At 27.6% G+C, this 20,021-nt stretch overlaps 1 protein-coding gene across 1 annotated transcript in view; it reads left to right on the forward strand.

The window, feature by feature from the left end:
* The first annotated feature begins 587 nt into the window (after positions 1-587).
* The window catches only part of LOC109606765 (protein decapentaplegic), a 33,463-nt gene continuing 14,029 nt past the window's right edge, over positions 588-20,021 (forward strand). The window contains exon 1 of the mRNA XM_049969825.1: positions 588-1,129. The gene's annotated coding sequence lies outside the window, so the exon portion shown is untranslated. The remainder of the gene's footprint in view (positions 1,130-20,021) is intronic.

The raw sequence follows: 20,021 nt of genomic DNA on the forward strand, positions 1-20,021 counted from the left end.
TTTTTTCTTCAAGGCGTCTCCCAGACTACAAATAAATTCATCATTCGGTGAAAATATCTGTGACCTTAATGGCTTGGTATCGATTTTGGTACATTTTGTAACCTTTAATCATTATCTCTTGAAATATAAAGATAAACTAATTTAATTAAGCTACATATTTGAATACAGCGTACCTGCATCAATGTATAATTTGGAATAAATCTTGATTTACGTAAATACAAAATTCCATTAAAAAATGTTTCTATGAAAGACGAGTCCAGATAAAATAAATAAGACCGCCCATATTTATAAACACAATTTTCCAATGAAAAAAACTCCACATACGCAGTTGGTAGCGCACATGGCACATTAGCAAACCAACACGGGTATCAATATATTAATACGCGGACCCCGAACAAAAGGAAATTTTCTCGGAATCAGTCCGTCTTGTTCTGCGGCACGTAGATCGGCAAGGATAGATTTATGAAACGCGAGCCTGCACAGCGAAAAAACTAGACTAGACCACTTTTCGCCATATAATTGAGCTGAAACGAAATAACATCAGTTATATGAGCGAGCAATGCGGCTATGTGTGGCTCAGTGTTTCGTGTCGCACACGTACTGACAAAACATTCAGAAAGACACACATACACACACTCACACACACACAAACGGTTACCAAATAGCTGAAAATGTGAAATCGTCCGCGTTTGGTGTTGTGCAGCAGCGGTGAAGAGCTCCACCAAATGGTCAGTCAGACACCGAGTCTGGGTCCAGTGCCGCATCGACCGTAATTAGGCGAGAATCGTGCAAACCGGTGACTTTACTAATAAAAACTGACATTGGGAGTAGGTGTTGCTTCCTAATTTACGGAGTTCATTCAATCTAAAAGCCGAGGGTTCTCTTGCTCAGTGTTTCGTGTGCCGTGACACCCAGTGTGTGCATGTGTTTCAGTTGTTCTATTTATTTATTCTATTCCTTTTTGGTATACCTACCCATTGGCGTTTTGGTAGACGTGCAACGTGATCAGTGGGCTTAAAGGACATGCGGTGTCCTGCACCATTCGGTTGCTGATTACAGGCGAACGGGATTTTTGTTCGTCGTGACCTAGCTACTGGATTCCTGTCCCTTTAGATCGCTGCAAGATCAGGTAATTACTTCCCATGACTATGTGACCTTAATCGGCGCTCGATCGCGTTCTGTTACCAAGCACTAGATACCTATTTATAATTGTTATTATTTGTTGTCTTATAAAAATGATTGGTCTGTTTACTTAAACCATGTCATTTGATTTTTTACAAAATTTATTTGCGCATTGATTTTTAAAATCAATAGGGAATGTGATTCCAAAGTGTCTGAGTATATTGTCACACGTATTAGTATCCGACGGATGTCAGAATAACATGACCCTTCATTCCATCTTTCGGTGTCAAGTATTAATGTGGAATTTTCTTTTTCATATTTCATAATTATATGCATGAACTACATTTGAATTAAAATACGTGAAAAATATTTAGTTTTTATTAAATATAATGGAGACTTTTTTTCAATAAATTCAATACATTTTACCAATAAACCGATATAAATAAACTTAACTCTAATAAAATTTAAATTGAATAATTTGTGAACAATAAAAATATTTCAATAATTTAAAATATTTTTTTTTAATATTTAATTATAAAGATAAACTGAGTAAATCTTGAAACTGAATTTTTGACATATTTTTAAAACTTTTGTTTTTTATTTTTAATTTATTATATTTTATCCATAACTTTTTTCAAATGTATGTAAATAAAAATAATTTTTAAGATTTTATTAAATAATAAATTAAAGTCGAATTAACAACTTTAATTAGATATTTTTAAAATTTCATGATTTAGTAAACTGAACTGTAATGTCACTTTTCAATTTATTATTATTTTAAATAAATGAAGAAAATTTTTTAAAATCTGTATTAAGTTACTAAATTATAATTCCTTAAAATATAAAATACATATATAGTATTGGCCATAATTATAGCAACTTTTTGAAATATATAAAAAAATTATTAGTTTTTCTGTCATTGTTATGTTTTTGATACCAGTTAGTAAATCTATTGTAACTTTACCCAAACACTTTTTTTATTTTTCAATGGACAAAATTATAGGAACTTTTTATATTATGGTCTTTCATTTCTTTTTGTGAATTTACATCAATTATTTTCTTAGTATAATTACTTAATCATGAAATTGTAAGAAAAATTATAGTTCAGCGTTACCAAGACCGAAAGAAAGAAGAAGAGATAGCTAAGAGTTTACGACTAAATAAGACAATCGTTTCTTCTATTATTATTAAAAATTTAGAGACTCCAGTCAAGTGGTAGCTACGAAAAAATGTATTCAAAAAACTTCAAGAAAATCGATAATGAATAATTTGAATGTCGTAAAACAATTCAATCTTATCGTCAATTGAAATTAATGCCAACCTGAGGTATATGGGACCTATTGAAATTAGTTTAAGTTCTGTGAGAAGATGGTTAATGGATGAAGGTTAGTTTGATTCCAAACTTACAAGAAAAAAGAAGAAAGGATCATATTCACTGGACCATCAAAAAGTTGAGACGCGTACCTTTTAGTGTAAATTTGTAAAAATGATGATTCTGCTTATGTTACATCCCTCAGTGAAACGTGGCGGGGGTTTTACTGTGCTGTAGGGATGCTTCAATTCTTCCTCTACAGAGATATATTAAACTACAATTTGCTTCCATATATTGAAGAAGAGATGCTCTTAATAAATGGGTTTCAATATGAAGACTATCCCAAAACACAGATACAAAATTGTGAGGAATTGTTTAAAAGACCTTCCACGTTTTGTCTTGCCGGTCCCAATCTCCAGACATCAACCCTATAGAAAACAAATAACCAAATGTGACATAAAAACTTTACTATTTTTATATTTACTCTTCACAGCAATTCAAAAAACTTGGAAGAATATAGACTTGTTGAATATTCGGAAAATGATAGTCTATACCACGGAGATGAGTCATAATTATAAAACAAAAAGAATGTACAAAGTATCAATGTGAAATTAAATAACACAAATTAAATAATTAAAAATCCCTATCAAAATTAAAGTTACTTCAAACTAACATTTATTTTAATTTTAATAATAAAAGATTGTTGTATATATACTAATTAAACTAAAAAATTAGAAGAATTTATAAAATCACTAAACATTTTAATTTATTGTTGTTGTTTAATGGTGTAAAACTTATTTTTGTTATAAAATTTTACATATTTTTAAGAGTTTAACTCACAATTTTTCAAAAATTCAAGTATCAATATAATGTACAAAGAATAATTAATAATAATATAATATGAAATAAGAAATAAAATTTAAAAAGTTAATAATTTTATGTATTAGAGTTTATGACTTTTGAAAAAAAGAATGACACTATTCGTAGATATTTATAAATATCCTACCACTGATTATAATTATAATATATATATATATATATATATATATATATATATATATATATATATATATATATATATATATATATATGGATATAAATAATAAAAAATTTGGAATTGGAAATGTTGTCAATTATGAAATGGCATAAAATATTTACTACCGAATCATACCAGTTTATGTGGCGAACATTCCCAATAATAAATCTATCCGAGTACTGAGTTATTAACTGGAAACTTGTAAATAAACGTTCCATTTCACAAAAACACACATTCTGTAAATAAATGTATAAATCAACGTGTTTATCGCCAAATAAAACAAACACGTCAGTATGTTAATGAAAGATCAGGACTGGCAGGATATTCTGCAAAACGCAATAAGTTTTAAAATAGAAATGAGATCAAATTTGTTAAGAGATAATCTGTTTGGCTTTTCCATTTGATACACTAAAAATAAACATGAAGTAAAATTGATTTGGAGAGGCGCAATTCGTGTTTACATTCGAAAACCGTTAGTTTTTTGGGCCAAACACTCGCGTACACTAATTACACTTGGTTTCTTTGCTGAACGAAAATAAATGTCATAATGGTTGGTAATTTAGGGGACTTGTATACAAGTTTTCGGAGATGTGACTGGTGGCATCACGAACGTGATGGCGAACTTTCCGTTTTATGCGTCAAATCAATAAATCGTGTTTCCGTAGAAAAAACGCCATAAAACTTAATGGCGCTATTCTATTTAACATCCACTAAAATACCTGTTCCACAACCAAAAAACTACAAAATATTTTGTATCGATAAAATTAATGTCGAGATCGCTATCTCGCCAAAAGACGTCACCACGATTAATAGGTTGAATTGTTTTCAATCGGGATGGGCCATCTGGTTGAATGTTTTGTTGGAAGAGGAAACCGGAGGATTCGAAACTCATCCAGTTATTGCGTTCAATCGACCTAACGAGGAAATCCACGCAACTTTACACATCGGACAGTGGGAACAAATTTATGGAACGACCACAATTGAATTGAATTATAAATCTAGTCCATTTATTATCGTAAACTTATCATAAGTCGACATTTAAGAAGTATTATAAACGGAATCCTTGACATTTTTAATATTTAAATGACATAAAATATTATGTATAAAACTTTGAAAAATGTAAAGACACCATGCATGATTTAAAGCCGTTTGAATAAGCCAAGTTATATTTAGGTATTTTAAATTAGAGATAAGATAGTTGCTATAATCGTCATTAATTATAAAAATACCAAAAGAAACAACACAATTTGTTGTTTTAACATGTTATAAGTGACACACGAATTCAATTACGTAATTTATTGTCGAAGTACAATATAAATATTGAAAGGTATTTTGACCTATTGCTGGATGGAAATGGCGTTATTGGAACTGTCACACAAAGTGATAAGCTAAAGTATAAATTATTGTTTTATGTGACAAGAACAGTTTAAATATTGGCCAATTGAATAATAAAGTTTAAGTGTTTAATATTGTCATTGACCATTTGCCTTGTCAAGTTGTATTCAATTTTTTTATTTTGCATAAGTGTTTTGGGAGACTTTCACGACCACAATATGATTTAAGACAAACTAAACGTTAATTATTATTCTTTTTCTTTCCATTGTCATTTGTAATTAATTACTAATTAACTACGCTCTCTTCTTATTCCCTGTGTTTATTTAAATAATCATACGGGCCCACATAATTGATGATAATTAATGTTAACGTCTTACTTTATCAATTAGTTACTTCTAATTCCTAGTCAACTCATTGTAATAAATTAAATCACCAATTTATTCATTCATTTATGTTTTTAATGTGAATCCCCAATAAAAAATAACAGACAGTCTTCAAAATGAGAATTGCATTGAAAAATTGAAGTTATAAATATTTTTATAATAGAAGCATTAAGTTTTCGATGTTTACAAGTATAAGTGTTATCTTTATGGACGAAAGTACTAAACTAACTAAAATATTATAAAAACTATTTTTTAAAAACTGTGAACTTCTAACTTGGCAAGAATAGGCTAATCTAGTACATACAATTGTATTCTTAGTTGTCTACCTTAAACAAGGTCCGCATTTGTTTAGATAGAATTAAAAAAAGAAAAAAGAAAATGTCAAAACCAGCTCTTAAGATTTCGTAAGACGTGCTCAATTCCTGTACGAGTGGTCCACGTACAGTTTTGGATTTGGAACGGCATCCGAGCACATGCACATATCTAGTCATGCATATGCAGGTTGATAAGCGGCGGTTGGAAAAGTTTCCGCGGTTTGACATTAATAAGGAGAGGACAGAGAGAACAGTGAACAGATGTCCACGGTCCGAGATCCGACCAAACTGGTTGTCGGCGAGTCGAGAGCGCCTGCGGCCCGTGAATACCTCGCATCGGCCCGGGACACCGCCACAACGCCCAGGACCGTAACCATTGCCATTACCATCGGCCAAATAGCCAAACCACGACACAAAGTGGGATCAAATACACTTTTTGTATCACGTCGAAACTGTGTCAAAGCGGTTCTGTTGCTGCTTCGAAGGAAGAGTGAACCTAACATCTACAGAGTTATTGAAGAATACAAATATCTTCAATAAAATCTTTACATTTAGTAAAATTTCTTCTCTCACATTATTTGAAAAAATGATTTTATTTTCCCTTCAGTATTGCTATTTTTTCCTTTTGATGCTCTTTCTGCTGGTTTTCGTTGGTTAGATGGAACCAACTTTCTGAAAATTTGAAAAAAGGATATTATTATCCTTTAAGCATTCACTCCTTCTTTTTGAAGTACCTTCTTCTCATTTAAATTTGTGTACCTAATAACTACACAGTTATTTAAGTGTCTTGTAGCTGTGGTATTCTTTAGTAGAATATTTAAATTTTCTAAATTTTTTTTCATTTTCTCTTCCCATTGATTCTGTTACATAATGTGGTTATTTGAAAAAAAAAAAAACATATTATTACCCTTTAAGTATTCCTTCCTTCTTTTTGCTGTTCTTTCTTCCATTTTTCTTAAATTATGGAGATGAATTATTTGAGTAAAACTTAGGTTAGGAGTGGTATTCTTTAGTAAAATTTTTAGATTTTTTTTATTTTTTTTTTCTTCCATTTGATTCTGGTATATTATTTGGTTATTTAAAAAAATATATTATTATTCTTTAGATATTCCTTCCTTCTCTAATGATATTTCTTCTAATTTTCCTACCTATCAAATTATGATAATAAGTTACATATGACTTAAATGACTTAAAACTTAAATTTGTATACCTAAAAACTAAATAGTTATTTGGATAAGACTTGTAGCAATGGTATAACAAACTATTTAGATTTTATAAAATTTCATTCCATTTTCTCTTCCATTTTATTCTGTTACGTTATTTGAATATTTGAAAAAATGATATTATGGTACTTCAAGAATTTCTTCCTTTTTTTTAATCTGCCTTTGATTGATTTCGCACCTTTTAAATTATGGGGATAACTTAGATGAATGCAACTTAAACTTATTTAATTAATAAGTAGAGAGTTAATTGAGTAAGACTTATAACAGTGATCTTCACTCTTTGATTCTCCTTTATTATTTGACTATTTGAAGGTGGATTTGATTCTCTTTCAGGTATTTATTTCTTCTATTTGTTGTTCTTTCTTCTGATTTTCTGGAATGTGGCAAAATCTTTATATTCAGTAAAACTTCTTCCATTCATCTTTTTTCTTTGATTTATTTACATTTTTAAATTATTGAAACTAATTAAAATAGTTTAAATTGAATTTAACATTTTATGAAACTTTTACATTTACAATTCGCTTATGAATTTAGGTACTTGTGAAAATGTAGGATTAATTGAAAACAAGTGCCTACCACACTGTGAAATCAACAAAGTAACAAACATATTTACACGATTTTCAGTGTTAAATTAATTCTTGTCAAGGAGACGTTTAAATAATAGCGTAATGAAAACAGTGGCAGTTTCCAAGACATCAAGAAGCAGTATGTAAATTCACACTTTCTTATTCGCGACAGTCACCCGATGCAATAAACAGTATTTGCGTAAGGCAGAATTTACATTATCTTTTAAATACCAACGAGTATAGAAATTATGGGCAAATTATGTCATTAAGTTGAATGTGGATGACCTCAGTTTGAGAATTTCTCTTTCACAGACTGTGTGTCGCCCGTGGTTGGGTGCGACAAAGTCGCAATACGGACTCCGGAAAACGCCGATTAGACACTCTGATCATATTATTTTCGCTCCTCGCATCGGAAATGCCACACTATATGAAACGACGCGTCCTACTACTACTATTCCCATTTAAACGGTAAATTGCCCATTTTAATCGGCGTTGTTTTGATTAACTTGACGGTTAAAATAGACTCTGATCTTCCTCAATTCTTTCGACGCAAACACGTAAGATAAATGACGGATAAAATTGGAGGAATCCGTGGAATCCGATGGGGGCTATGAAATTCGCGTACCGATAAATCTGTGGCAATAAAACAAAGATACGTTTATAGTAAATGATTTTGTTTCCGTGTGGAGTTTATGCCTCGCTAAAACACTAATGTTAAATCAGCATGAAACCGGAGAGTTTTAATTTCCTGTTCAGTCATTGAACTTTTCAACGCCCAATGTACATGAACTTTAAACGTCCCCCATAATTATGATTGATTTAAGGAACCTTGATACACATACACATTACATTTTACCCTTGAAATCGCTTCTTGTCTTCCGTATCTCGTTTTTTATGGTAAATTTATGCGGTTTTGAGATTTTCGTTTGATTTCACATTAATAAGTTTTAGATCAAAAATTATGACACTTTTCAATATATATATATTTATAAAACGTTGTACGGTAAAAATTTGAATAAATTCCTTAAAACTGTTCAAGTATTAGTGTGTATATAGCGAGTGCTGAATATTTTAAAGGTTCTCTCTGATTTTGAATATTTAATTACGAGTTTGGTATTTTAATGGACCCATTAAGGATTGAGTTATGTTGTTGTTTTAGTTCAACATGTCAAACGATGTTTATTAAAACACACTGTTATAAAATTATCATATAAAATTTATTTAAGAATACATTACCGAAGGATAATCAGTTTCACCGAGTCGTTTCCAATTTTCGAAAGTACTATTCTACCGAATTTTTTATGCGTCAATAATTAATTTTTCAAGTAAGTATTAATTAAATAGCATCTAACAGAATGATACAGAATAAAATTCTGTTGCACAAGATCACGATTTATGGGAGCAGTTTATAAATATGATCGCAACTATCCCTTTACAAGAGTCAAGTCGATTTGTCTAGTTATGAAATTGAAACTTGTTCTAATAAAATAACCGTTAATCACAGTATCATTTCGTTTTATGTAACCACAGGTTTATTTTTATCATTAGCATGGCGGTGACAGGATAATTAATGAAATTCACGCCACAGTATATTTTTTCACTGATTTGAATAACTCGACTCTGCCAAGCCGGAAGATCGACTCCAACTATGTGAAATGACGATTATTTACTTTTTGTCTGTATAATTTACAGAGTATAGGGGTAATAATATTAATAGTTGGTTTTGTTTAATTTGTAGATAATTGGCAGACTGGAAAATTATACGTAGAATGTATGAGAAAATTAACGTCGAAATAATTGTAAAGCAAAATGTTCTAATAATAATATGTACATAGTTATTAAAATGATACCTTTGAAGACATTAAAAAAAGGCGAAGACTGAATTCATTTACGTTTTAAGTGAAAGTACTCGATATGATAAATAAGTTATGATAACATAGTTGGTGGTAGGTAAAAGTTATTGAAATAATATACAAAATAATAATTATGACGAATAGCTTATACATCTTAATTTTTTCAGTGAAAGTAACACACACAAAATGATAAATAAGTGACGATGGCATAGTTGATGGTAAGAGTTACCAAAAACAATAAATAATAATTATGATTTGTCATCGATACTATCAAAATTTGTTTCCTGGCAATTGAATTATTCTTTAATTATTGGACAAAAACATTCAGATCTTAACTTTTAGAAAGAATGTAAAGAAGGTAAAAGTTATCGAAGTGAATAACAAAATATTAATAAATATGATTTATGATTGATACGACCAAAATTTATTTCTAGACAATTTTAATTTTGTTTAATCATTATATTAATGTACTAAGTGCACATGATATGCTTTCAACATAACATAATGGGGGGTAAACATGTAAATGATAAAATAAAAATTTATTTCTAGTCATTTTCATTATTTTTTAATCATTATACAAAAATCTTCCAAGATTATACTTTTTGAAAGCATATATGTGATGTACATAGTCTTAATAACATAGTTGAGGGCAAAAATCAAGGAAATATAAAAACATTACTAAACATGATTTGTAAATGGTACGAGAGAAATTTGTTTTTAAACAATTCCATTATTCTTTTATTATTGTACAAAAAAGTTTCAAAGTTTTTACTTATTGAAAGCGTATAATGTACACGTAGTATTGATATGATCGTGGGGGGCAAAAATCATTGAAATAATCTAAATAAAATTCATAAATATAATTTATAAATGACACAATAAAAAATTGTTTCTAGGCAATTCCATTATTCTCTAATTATTGCACAGAAAAAGTCTTTACTTATTGAAAGCATGTAATGTGCACGTAGTATTGATACAATTGAAATAATCTAAAAAAATTATAATATTTCTTCATCATGGAGAACAATCGTATGGGAAAAATTGTTCTTCAATAATTCCGAAGGTTCCGAAGCTAGTGTTCATTTCATGAAAGTTAATCATCGAGTTAATGAAGAATTAATTGTAATGTAATTATCAGAATAAACACAAAACTTCTTTAAACTTCAAAGATTAATCTGAAAACGCTTCTAATAATAAATCAAGCATTGTACAGAAGTCAATAAGGTAGTACCACGACCGAAAGATGGTATCTGTACGCCACTGGGTATGGATTACAGGTGAACGCGGGCACAGGTGTGTCCGACGGTCACGTGTGGCCAGAGCAACAGCGACTTCTCACAGACGCTGCTGCTGATGCTCCAGCTCCCGCAGCCTCTCTTTCTCTTGGTCCATTCTACTCGGGGCTCACAGCCACCGATTCCGACCAATTGATACTAACGCCAACAATAAGATCGATTTGCCATCTGTGCAAACGGGTTACTTCACTTTTTACTCGAGGATACGAGAGTTGTAATGTTTAACCCGAAGAAGTTTTGAGGTCGAGACAGTTTCATTACTTCGTTACATTAATAATAAGCCATCTGATCATCTGGTCCTGGTAATCGAAAATACTCGCTGGTAGATGGTTGGATGTGGAATGTGACAGCCTCCGTGGAACGGCCAGATGTTCGCCACCACGATCCGAATAAATTGTCACAAATTGTTGAACCCGATTCACGGCCGTGTAATCCTTGGCACATTTCGTGCCCGCGTCCGCCACTGACGGCCCGTAATGGGATCCTCCGTTTATCCCGGCGGGGGGTTCCCTGAGCGCGGCGTGACGTCCCGTTTCTCTTTTGTCCGGATCACCGTGTCCCATCTCGTTTATTTTCATTCCGTTTTGTTTCAGTTTCAATGTGTTGTTTGTGTGACTGTGTCCACCGTTGTTTGGACGGCCGATCCGCATCCGAAACGCACCACCCGACTACTACGGGTCGGATAAATATAAAACATGCGGCGGTCGCCGTGAATTATAGACATTGTTTTAGGTAACTTGAAACGATTAACGTTGCAATGGGCACCGGGACTTGCTCGCTCAATGGATGCGTTTCTCACGGGTGAATTCATTCCGGTATTCGGTGGGATCGTTACACATCTACCAGCTTTATTTTATATGTTTAATCAATCGATTGATTAAGAAAGTTATTGAAAGTACATAAAAATTAAATTTCTGTTCAATTAAATCAGTATTGCGCATTCGCCATTTTTGTAAGAATCTATTTCTGAAGATATAAAATGCAATTCAATATTTTCTATTGAATTACTTAAGCGTTTCTTATCAAATTAATTAATTATATTAAGAACTACATTTAAGAAAAAATTAGGGTATAGTATATACAGAGCATATCCAAATAAATTGAGATATTTCTGTAATATTTTTTTTGGAATAGGCTTAAAAAACAAAAAACATAATTTTTAATATTTTATTAATATTTATAAATATGTAAATAAACACATATTTTTTATAAAATATGTAATCTAAATTTGATAAATTTATTTTTATATTAAAATTTTGTACTTTATGGTAAGTAATTTAAAAATTCTTCAATTAACACAACAATAATATGTAACATATATAAAGTTTAATGAAATATTCTATTCTTCGAAAACCACAAAGTGGTAAATATAATTTTATGAATTCATTAAAAATTATATATAATAATATAATTATATGAAATTAACTGAAAATATATTTTTTTCAGAAATATTTATTAAAAACAAAAGAAAAATTGATTGATTTATTTTTATATTAAAATTTTGTACTTTATGGTAAGCAATTTAAAAATTCTTCAATTAACACAACAATAACATGTAACATATATAAAGTTTAATGAAATATTCTATTCTTCGAAAACCACAGAGTGGTAAATATAATTTTATGAATCCATTAAAAATTATATATAATAATATAATTATATGAAATTAAGGGAAAATATATTTTTTTCAGAAATATTTGTTAAAAACAAAAGAAAAATTGATTGATTTATTTTTATATTAAAATTTTGTACTTTATGGTAAGTAATTTAAAAATTCTTGAATTAACACAACAATAACATATAACATATATAAAGCTTAATGAAATATCCTTTTCTTCGAAAACCACAGAGTGGTAAATATAATTTTATGAATTATATGAAATTAAGTGAAAATATATTTTTTTTCAGAAATATTTGTTAAAAACAAAAGAAAAATTGATTGATTTAATTTTATATTAAAATTTTGTACATTATGGTAAGTAATTTAAAAATTCTTCAATTAACACAACAATAACATGTGACATATATAAAGTTTAATGAAATATTCTATTCTTCGAAAACCAGAGTGTCCTGAAGTTTTCGTAACTAAAACATAAATAATGTTCAAAGAAACTAATATGATAAAATTATATTTATAATTTTCTCATCTCATCTTATTTAATTTTATGAACCCATTAAAAATTATATATATTTATATAAAATTAAGTGAAATATATTCATTTTAAACTTATAATTATTGTTAAACTTATATAAAAGGATATTAACAAAATTACAAACAAAATAAGAGAATTTTGTTTATATACAATTAAAACTTTTAATTTACTCATTTTTTACAAAAGTCGTTATTTAAACAATTAAAAAAGTATTTTTAATTTAAATTGGAAGTGAATGATGAAATTTACAGAGTCAAAAACTGTCTGAAGTATTTCGATTTTTAGGAAATTTAAGACAAATTTAAAATGAATGATGATGAAATTAATTTTGTTATTTTTTTTAATTATTGTAAAAGTGGTAATAAAATTTTCTTTAAAATTGTTAAAATAATTTATAAACAAATTTTTTTACTTAGTAAAATTGTTATAAGGTCAATATATTTTTTAAATTAAATGCAAGAAACATGTGAAAATATATTTTTTAAATAAATATTTGTTAATAAAGAAATCTAAGTTATCAACAAGTAACTAAATTATTCAAGTAAAAAATTAAAATGGAAAAGTTATTTTATACTTATACTGATAAAAATAATAAATAACAGTTTATATTTAAATTATAAGTTTTATATATAATTATTGCCTCAAAATGTATAAAAAGTCTAAATTATTGTTTTTATTATTTGTTTATAAAAAACATATAAAACCAGTAAGGAAAAAAACAAATTAAAGTTGGTCCACTCTATCCAATATACAGACAAAATAAGAATCAAAAACCCTCTGAAATATTATTGAAAAAGAAGATGGAAGATTTTATTTTAACAATGAAACTGACTTGTGACGGATCTGGTCAACTGTTTATAATGAAATAAAAATTCATTAAAACATCATTAAACTTTCATAAATAAAACAAGAGTGCCAGGTACAGTCAGTGGGTTTTCGCATCTCTGTTTGCACTAGATGTTATCATGAGAAACCACTTTTGAAAATATGCGCTCATCCCGTACGCTGACAATTTATTTACCATCGGAATGAACATCTGGCAGACAATGTGTGTGAATTCTGGTTTTTAACCTCTCTCCATAGCTCTTGCATATTTACGTGCTCGCCAAATATTGACTTCATGAAGTTTTTCACTTTTTATTGATTTCGGTTAAGAGTGATGCCAAACTTAAAATGTTTATTGAAGAATGTCGAAGTAAATGCAAGTTTATGCCACTTATTTCTTAATTTATTGCCTCAATATCCGTTAAAAAGTTACAAATTAGATTAGAGGATTAATTTTTATGTGAACTGTTGAGTAACTATTAATACATTATGCTTCGACGTACTCTTAATCAACACGACTACTATTAGATTTTTTATGAGACCTTTACGGACCAGTTTTACTACATAACTCGCATTCTAGAAGACTGAAGAAGCGTTTGTTTATTCAACAAAGTAATGGGAGACTTTTTAAATCTTATTAATTCAATTTTCATTTTCAAACTTTCACTGACAAATCTTTCATTTTGTTCAGTTCATTAAAGATGATCCAAAAGTGCATTAAGTGAATTATAATTGTTTTTTCTGCGAGTGCAAATCCTAAAGAGGCAATGGGATGGAATAAAACCCGCAAGCAATTATACGATTTTAATGTTCTTCACTTTACCTGATTGTTCGTCCTTTTGTTCAACATTAATGACTGTTTTTGGAACACTTCCAGCAACCATTCCGTTTCTGTTACATCAATTTAATATCAATTTGTTGTTTAACGTTGAAAAAATGATACCGCCATAATTTAAAATTACCATAAAACACCACGATTTAATGGTCCAATTCAATTTTCGATCCACAAACAATGTGTAATTATGACGTTGTGTTGCGGTGGTCGAACAGAAAAAAAAATCAAGACCAACATCTTGATATATGATTATTGGAGTTAGATTGAATGCATATAAAACAATAGAACAAGTCCGATAAGCCAGGGTAACCTGATATTTCAATTAATTTTAAAATAACAACGCCTGATTTATGGCTCGGTGCTGGTACGATGGTAGATATGTTTTCATCTTGGGCTTAAGAACAATAGGTTGTCTTTGTTATTGCGTGTTGATAATCCGGGATGAAATGAGATGCATAGAGGATTGGGTGAATTTAATAACAGCGGCGTGCCAGCTCTTGTAGATAACGGTTAATTAAATTTAATACAATATCAGTTGACTCAAACTTAAGAATAAATTTTCTCATATATTGATATAAAAAAATTATGCAAATTTATATAATTATTTTTCATTGTAAATTTTTTATAATAATAAGATTACAAGTCTAAATTACTATATATAAATTTAGTTAATTAAAAATGAAAGAATTAAACATGTTTATTTGATGGATTAAAAATGTAATAATTTACTAAAATAAAGAAAATTAAAGTGTATAAAAAATAAATATTGATTAAAGAAACAAATAAAAAAATTTTATTTATAAAATATAATTATATTTATTATTTTATTCGGATGGATTGAATATTAATTTAATTACATGAAATTAAGTAAAAGATGAGATTTCTTTAGAAATATTGGTTAAAAAACAGAAGAAAATTGATAACAAAAATAAGAAAATTTTGTTTATATGCAATTAAAACTTTTTTAATAAGATCGTTATTAAGCAACAAAATTATTAATATTAAAAAAATGTACCTCCGTTATAAGTTAGAAAAAAGTTACAATAAAAATATGTATATCTATAAATATCAATAAACAGTGTTGAAAATATTAAAATACTGAATAAAAAAATATAAAATTAAATAATAAAAAAAAATTAATTATTGAAGAAAAACATAAATAATCAATGAAGATGAAATAATTTACATCTTATTCACTTTCTCAAATTTAAAGTAAAAATTAAGAAAAATGTTAGAATGTTTTCAATAATTAATTTTTCAATATTTTTATAGTAACATTTAAAGCAGATTATTATATTTTGTTTAAATTATAAGAAATAAATTTATAATTGTTAATGTATATGAAAAATATTTAAAAGCAAATGTAATAAAAAATTAAATTCTATTAATTAAAATATTAAAAACATTTTGAAAATAAAATCGTAATTGTTTATAAATGTCTTAAAATCAATAAATTGCGAAACTAAAAATGTAATGAAAGCAAATTAGTAACACAATTAGTAGTTAGGTTAACCGTTAAAATAACTGTTAAATTATGTGCCTAAACAACTATGTGTTAGAATAATTTAGAAAATTGATGAACAACGATAAAGATAACAAATAAACTGCATTTTTACAGTTATAATTATAATTTTACAAATTTATTTTCATTTATACTTAAAATGTACAATTTATTTAATACAATCAAATTATTTCCATAATTTTAATAAATATTAAATAAACGTTAATCAACTCTTTAATTATTATGTGTGTAATAATTATGTGTTTTGCTCAAATAATTTACAAATTTTATTCAATTTGTCTATTTAACACACTCTAATTATTTACGTAATTTAGATAAATAATGGATAAATATTAATCAACAACACTCTTTAATTATTACGTGTATGATAACAATGTTTCAAAGAATTTATATTGTCATTTTCAGTTTCAATAAACAATTTAATTATTTCCACAATTTTAATAAATAATAATAAATAAATGTGTATAATAATTTGTTTTCAGACAATTTACAAATTAATTTTCATTTGCAGTTAAAGTAAACAATGTATTTGACACAATCGAATTATTTCCATAATTTAAACAAATACATAAATATTAACCAACAAAACTCTCAAATATACGTGTAATTTTTATGCTTCTTATTTACAGTATTTAAAACTGTTATATAATGTAATGTAATTCAAATACGCTTACTACAGCATTGTTGTAAATTGAATAATAATGACAGATTAATTAAATCACAATCGATCTCTCACGTTTAAGTTGTAAGATAACAAATCAGTGATTACTTTGGTTAAATCATAAAGAATTAGAAGACATTTAACATACTTATATATTTTGCTAATGTGAAATAAATTTAAACAATTTGATCTCATAAATATGTATTTATTGAATAATTTTTTACTTTTTTAAGGTTCGTTGTTATTTAATAGGTTTTAATTAAAATAAACATGTATGTGTGGGTAATAGCCGTTATTATGAGCTTGTTAAATAATATACTATTACAGTAATGAGATTTAGAGTTAGTGATATAAAAAATTAATTTCGGTGGTCCATTAGCCTTTTAATATCATGCAGTTACGCCACTGTCCCGCAATATATTTTGTTTAGAAAGCAAATGGAGCCCAAGAGTCTGTTACGAAGAAACAGGTGTGTTTATATACAATTCACATTGGTCGAATCCATATTCTTTTTGTTCACCTCTCTCGATATAAAATATCGGTGCCTTTTAATGCCGAAGGGGGTTAATCTTTGTTTATTTGTTTAGTAACCTTTTTTCTTTCTTTTATATTATCATTATTACTTCTCTCGTGCAAGTGTGGATAATGCAGCCAGAGCGCAGTTCGTTATTTATCGTTTTCTGTGTGCGTATTCACTCGGTCCAAGATGCATATAATTAAAGTAATAAATTATAAAAATTTCAACACACCATAACAGGATCTTTTTATAATCGGGCACTGGACTTTAAGACTTTAAGCCAATCGACCAATCGTGCTGTCCAATTCACGTATTTTAGGTAGAGGAAAGAGTAATTTAAGTTTTAGTTCTTTCCAATATGCTATTTGTTTTTCCTCTGTTGTATTAAAACTTCTTTTGGGTGTAAAAGTTCAAAAAGCAGCTTAAATAAACTCTTTAATTTCGTTAGTGACAACGAATGCACTGAAAAGTAACAACATCAAGACAGTCTCGACACTTGTACCAATGAAACAATTAAGCAATATCTTATAGTCTCTTTGCACGCAGTGCAAATGAGCCACTTATTGATATTGAAGCTTGTAAACTTGTTGAGCAGCTCTTAAGAAAAATCTCAACTCAGGATATATTTTGATGACAGTCCAAGACCAAGAAGCCAAACGATCAATACACACAAATTAAGCTTCTTGATCTTCTTCTGATAACATGTCACAGTAGAGACTCAAAGACAGTCTCATCATATGAAATGAAAAGTTCATTCACTACACAGACCAGATATTTCTCCTTGTCTGTATTATTTATTTTCGCCATCATTCAATTATTTATGTAATAAACAGTTTGATCCTGAGGAAGAGATTAAATCTTTTCATCATTTTCAAGAACCCATAAAATTGTTTTTAGATTATTGCCAAAAAATTGTTTAATAAAATTTATTAAAAAAATGTTATAATTAGTTACTAATAAAAATATATTATAAAAACTATTTAAAATTTACAAAAACTATTTTTAATGAAATAACTCCTAAAATAATAATTTTTTGTTGACGTATTTATCACACTTTATAATGAAAATTATTCAAATTAAATTGTCTCTTTTTAACCGATTATTTGTTATTACAGCAAATTGTCATTTATCTAATTATTTTTTGTTCCAATTAACTAGAAAAAAGTTACAGTTAATTTTAAATTTTAATTAAATGATTTAAGTTTTCATTGTATATATTTAATTTAATTTTTTATACATTAACCAAATAAATTATAAATGTCTGTCAATTAACACAATTCATAATGTAAATAATTAAAATTTAACAGTAGCTAAAGTGTGTTTTGTTTAAATAGTGGAATTTTAATTAGTTTTAAAACCGTTTTACATTTTATTAGCTGTTAAACAGTTTTAATTAATATTCAGTTACTTTTTATTAATGAATTTTAATTGACTAGTTTATGTAAATAATATTGTTTTCTTGAGCCCACTACTCTGATTAATTATTTACGTTTGTGCCATTTTTCAACAAAGTTGTAGATAGTTTAATTCATCCGTGCATAAGAAAGTTAAGATAAAAAAACGAAATGAAAACCCGACCCGCCGATAATAAATAGTCATTCCTTTAATTAATGTTTCTCACATTTTTCATTGTTCAAAATCCATGTATACAAAACTTAATGGGTCCTTATATCAAAGCACTTCATTACCCATTCATTTTAATTATCAATATAAATTATACACATATTTGTATAGTTTATATGAATAGGGAGGAGCCATTTGGTTACATAAACTCGTTCCAACATCTGAGACCGTTTCCTCTTACTTCGCCGTGGATAAGGGGTCAAGTACGAGTTTTCGTTAATAATAGATATGATGATTCAAGACTTTTTGAAAAGTTCTTGGTCACTCATTTGTGCTCTTCGAAAGTTATAATTACCGGATGGTTAATAAAGAATTTAGATAATGTACGCGATGGTTCATTAAAAAAAGAATGCGACGATTCAACAACGTGAAGTGAGTAGGGAACGAGATGAGAAACAAAGAGCAAAGTGAACAACGTAGATGCACATCCATTCAAGAAACACACGAAAATCCGATTCACTTATTCACGAACGTACATCGAAGTCATTGACATTATAATATGTTTTTCTTTTTTAAATTTTATTAACTTTTTGCTAATTAAATTAACAAAAACATTATTTTTTAAGTATTGACTTTGGAGGAATTTTATTATATTATTTATAAATAGTTAACAATTATTGTAAATTATTTTATGCACTAGTTAATTTGAAATCGTTACTTTAAAATCAATCAAAAATATTGAAATATGATAAAAAATTAATGTGTGCAAAAATATTAAAAGGAGAAAAACTATTTTATATATAATAATCAAAGAAAATTGTAGAACTTTAAGGAATTATTAGAGAAATTAAGATTAAAATGAAAAATTATAGAGTATTTTTTACTCTACTTTTCAATCTAATATTTTAATAAAAATATTTAAATTTAATAAATTGGAGAAATTTATTTAATGTTTCCAATCAAAATTTGGTGATTTAAAAAATAACATAACGGTAAACTATTTTCATTTGTTTAATTTATTAGATTAATTAGAAAAGAAAAATTAAAATGAAATGATTATAGATCAATTTTAGTACCCTAAATAATCTCACATTTTGTTAATAATATTTAGTTTATGAAACTATTTGAATTATTACACATATTAAAATTATTATATTTACTACTTTTTACAATTATTAATACTCAAGAGAATGTATTATATTAATTAATTTATTTATGTTATAAATTCACTAATTGGGAAAACAAATTTTGATAATTTGGAAATGTTTATTTATTATTTTCTTCATTCTAGATTTAAAAATATTTTAATATTAAACACTCTTCTGATGAAATGAGTTAAACTATGATGAAATATGTAATTATTTATTAATTATTTAGTACTTTTTGCATTTTATAAAAAAGTGCCATAAATATAAATTTCTTATTAAACTAAATAAATTTTTTTGTTTGAAATAAATTTTTATTTTAAATCATTGTAAAAGTAGTAAAAATATTTAAAAATAATTT

Source organism: Aethina tumida, chromosome 7 (assembly GCF_024364675.1).
Source record: "Aethina tumida isolate Nest 87 chromosome 7, icAetTumi1.1, whole genome shotgun sequence".
Taxonomy (NCBI): domain Eukaryota; kingdom Metazoa; phylum Arthropoda; class Insecta; order Coleoptera; family Nitidulidae; genus Aethina; species Aethina tumida.